Raw genomic sequence first — 3,687 nt, 5'->3', positions numbered from 1 at the left:
CAGCGAAATTTCCTCAGGCAAGTTCATGCTATTATTGGATAATACTGTGATTTTCGTGTTTCTCATAGAAGTTTAGATTTTGTATAATATCAAAGGGAGGGTTACTAGCATTCTATTATTGGTTAATGTTGTCTTTAATTTTGGAAACTCACATAGGTCACAAGTCAATTTTTTTTTTCCAGTTTCTATTGTATGTAGTCTTGAAGTTTGAGGAACTTCTCACCTCATAATCAGTTATGTGTTATGGCAGGCATGGACGAAGGCCCCATCAATTCCAAGTGCATTGGTATCAATCCTTTTGAGATTACCAAATGTCAAATTTGTGATTGTTACCCTTGGAGTTGATGGCTGCATAATGCTTGATAGATGTGTAGAAGGTGAGTGTGCTTCAATGCCTATTCCTGTGTGATTTTGACTTCGACACCTCTTATCAAGGTTTAAGATTTTTCTCTTGCCCCCCATCTCACTGATTCAAAAAAGAGAGATCTGGCCAGTATGCCCTATTCGACATTCTACATTCCCTAATCAACACATGACACAACATAATCATAAGAATTTAAAAGACATCATAGATAATTACTTAATTGTTTAACAATTAACATTGATGACTGATGAGTCACATTCACATACATTGAAAATTAAAGTAACTCCAAATGTGGATGAAGAGGTAGTATTCTCTACTCTTTAAGTTTAAATGAGTGTAGGAATGGAGATCCTCAAGCAAAATCACCAAAATCCTTGCTCCTTAGTGTTTTTCTTCAAGAAAGCAGAGAGAGTGGCGAGATCTAGATATCTTGGTCGAGTTTTTGTACAATTATAACTCGCCATACATCTCATCTCGCATTTCTGAAAAAAAGAGAGATTAGCGAGATCTCGCCAAGATCATATACTGTGCCTCTTATCTTTGTAGGAACACTCACATAGGGGTGTTTAGTGTTTTTCACTGTTTTCAGTGGATGCGGTTGTGGGGTCAATATGGGTCGGCGAGACTAGTCAGGTCGAAGGTCTGGCCTAGATACCCGTGGTTAGCAAAAAAAGGGGTCTATTCCTGTGCCATTGCCTCATCTTTGACCATCAGTGATGAAGCTGATCCCCTAAGTTTGGTGTTAAGAGAGTGGAAATCAAGGTTGATTTTTTTTAGTATTTTAAAGTTCTACTTAATTACCAGTTGATTATTATCTTAAGCAGAAGTTCCTGAGCTGGAAGAGATTGAGGTGGATGGGGTGGTTGAATTATTGAAACAGAAAATTGATTACAAAAACACTATCCCAACATGCATTTCATCCAAGGTATACAGCAGAAATTAAAGTTTGACTCAGTTCTTTATCTCCTTTTGTTTAAATTTGTTTTCAAATTTAGCCAAGTTGCAATTTTTCTTGAATCCCACAGTCAGTAATAAGGTTGAGAGCAAATGGGATTGGAAGATGAATGGGAGGTTACTTGTAGGAACAACTGAGAAGATACTAGCTTCAGAGCTTATTGACACCACTGGTGCTGGAGATGCATTCATTGGAGCAATTCTTTATGGTAAGTGAAACGAACCGTGAAATTTTTATATAGTTTTCATTGCCTTGATGTGTGTATGTTTGTTTGTATGTTGATGTATATATGTGCCTGCATGCGCATGTATGTATCACTCTTGCTCCATCTTTTCAGAGGTACCCTTGGTCACCTTTTTTTTGGAACTGTTGAAGGGGTTCTAATCCTTTTAGACATATTTGTTAAATTGGTGTACGTGGCTATATATATTTTATTTTTTGAATTGTTATGTTTGTTTTGAATTTTTGACCCCATTTTAAAGATTGAACCACTTCAACAAAATTTAGTGGTAACTGGAATAGGATTTTTTCTTAGGTTTGTAATGGTAACAAAGGGGTTGACCCGATAGGCCAAGCCCAGAGCCCATAAGTGATCTCGTATCATGGTACGGTACGACCCGATGGATCAACTCAACTTGGAGGAGTATATAAATGTATTATTGTCTTCTTAAGCAAGTCATTTGTGAGATTTCGGGTTTTCGTTTTTGGGTTTCTAGGTGAGAGCTTCTTGCCGCTAGTTTGAGTGTTCTTAAGAGATCTCCATTGTAATTTTTCTTCTAACATAATAAATCATCTTTTTCTTCGCCTCAACACATCATACCGATATGTGAATCTTGTTAAATCTCTATGTCTTATGTGAATCTATTTATTTTCATCACTTTTCCTTGATGTTTGTTCTAACATAAAGTTGTACTATCTTCAGAATATTCATTTAGTTTAACAATCATTTCAAAATCATCAGTATTACAATCTTTGGCATTTTCTTGGTATAAAACGATGATAGATAGGGATTTGCTTATTCTTGTTCTGTATTGATTGTTAGCTATTTGTGCGGAAATGCCACCAGAGAAAATGCTGCCCTTTGCCGCTCAAGTGGTAAGGATATTCCATCTAGTGCAAATATTTTGTGCAAAGACGAAGTTATCTGACTTGTGCTTGTGGCATTTTCTGCAGGCAGCTGCTCGATGCAGAGCTTTAGGGGCTCGAAGTGGTCTTCCATGGCGAACAGATCCATGTCTAGCTCCTTTTTTATGCTAGAGCACTAACATATCAACTATTTGTGTTGGAAATCAATTAAAGGGGTAGTTGTTAGATGCGCTAAGCTGCCTGAGCCCCCCCCCCCAAAGATGCCTTTTCTGGAGTGGTTTCTGTATTTGTTGTGATAGTATGTCATTAAGCATTGTATATTTGGTGTTTACCTACTAAAATTCAGAATGATGAAGTTTAATTTGCTCGATGGAATCTAATTTGAATGCGTAAAATTATTCGGAGTTGTCATATCCTGGCTTTGATATAACTTGTTGGGACTCAAGTGTAACTCATACTTAAAAATTAGCTGTTAAGAGAAGGATGCTTAAGTCCATTTGATGAAGTGTGGTGGAACCACATTTGGATGGAACTGTTGGACGGTTTTAGTCTCTTGGTCCTCATCGTCCTCCCTTGCATGGTTTTAAAAATTGGATCGGATTGGTCAAGATCGTCTAGATTAGTTTATTATTGGTCATGTTCGATTTTCGATACTGATCCAATCCTTATCAATCCACTCATAAGGTATAATGATAAAATGGTCCAAAATACCAATTAAAATGACTGATCTGACCTGAACCTTGCTCTTTGGGGTTTTAACCTCTTGGTCATCACCAGCGTCACCCCCCCCCCAAAAAAAAACATAGTTAATTCGAAAACAGATATGTACGATGATTAAACGAACTAGAAATAATAATACTTTTTAATAATTCGATACAACTAAAATACATACAACAATACAATACTGATTTAATATGTATAATACGGTTTCTGTAGAAGTTTAAATATGGCATATACAGCACACATAAAATTGAAATTTAAAACTAAATAAGCTTTAAATACCTATGCAGGATTAGTTGCAATGTCAAAGCCAAAAACTATTAATAGAGTATTATTGTGATTATTAAAACCAATACTTAGGTAAATAGTATTGTAAGCGATTACATGCATGAGATTGGGAGATGATTTCAAACTTGTAGTTATTTCCCACAAAATACATGTTAAAATACCTATTTGCTTAACGGAGAAAATTGGAAAAGATAAAAAGAGGAGGGAGAAATTGATACTTGTTTCTCACAAATTACTAGAAATATGAGTGTTTGGATAAATGGGTTGAGAAACT

The 3,687-nt window shown here is 35.9% G+C and overlaps 1 pseudogene; it reads left to right on the top strand.

The window, feature by feature from the left end:
- The first annotated feature begins 253 nt into the window (after nucleotides 1-253).
- On the top strand, nucleotides 254-2,816 carry LOC122087894 (annotated as a pseudogene).
- The last annotated feature ends 871 nt before the right edge of the window (nucleotides 2,817-3,687 follow it).

Source organism: Macadamia integrifolia, chromosome 9, assembly GCF_013358625.1.
Source record: "Macadamia integrifolia cultivar HAES 741 chromosome 9, SCU_Mint_v3, whole genome shotgun sequence".
Classification (NCBI taxonomy): Eukaryota; Viridiplantae; Streptophyta; class Magnoliopsida; order Proteales; family Proteaceae; genus Macadamia; species Macadamia integrifolia.
This window is presented reverse-complemented; position numbering and strand designations above follow the sequence as displayed.